We start from the raw sequence: 616 nt of genomic DNA on the forward strand, positions 1-616 counted from the left end.
TTCTACCTGCACAAATGGAGAAAGGCAAGTGTAGAGTTTGTTAACTTACGCACACTGTCCTTGACCATCTTCAGGAGGTCAGCAGGCAAAAGCCTAAGGGAGGTCCTATCCATCAGGTCAGGGACATTTCTCCCTGGCTGCCCATACTTCATCCCGAGTGGTCATTATTTCCTTTTCTCTCTCCACGAGACTGGCATATATTTGCAACCAGACACCATATCTTCTTTTGAGGTTGTTCCCCCAGAACTTAACCCAGTGCCTAGCACATAACCACATTCCAATAATTGATGAAAGAAAGGAGGGAGAGTGTACCGAAATCCTCTGAGCTCACAACTTTAGCCTGACCACATATCATCACCTATAAAGAGCCTACAGAGGATAAATAAAATCAGTAGCAGGAGATAAGTAGCTCAATAGATTTCTATCAAGCACCTTCCATAGAAAAATAGACATGCCACCTACATCTAATGAAATGGAGTGGAGCAGAGAAGGGGACATCAAAAGTAACATCACTAGGGAAGATCCTCAATGGAAGCCCCAATCTTGGCCACCACTAACTCCTGAGATCTGTCCTATTTTCTGGATATGCCAATGCCTCACTTGTTACAATTTTAGA

Source organism: Capricornis sumatraensis, chromosome 13, assembly GCF_032405125.1.
Source record: "Capricornis sumatraensis isolate serow.1 chromosome 13, serow.2, whole genome shotgun sequence".
Classification (NCBI taxonomy): Eukaryota; Metazoa; Chordata; class Mammalia; order Artiodactyla; family Bovidae; genus Capricornis; species Capricornis sumatraensis.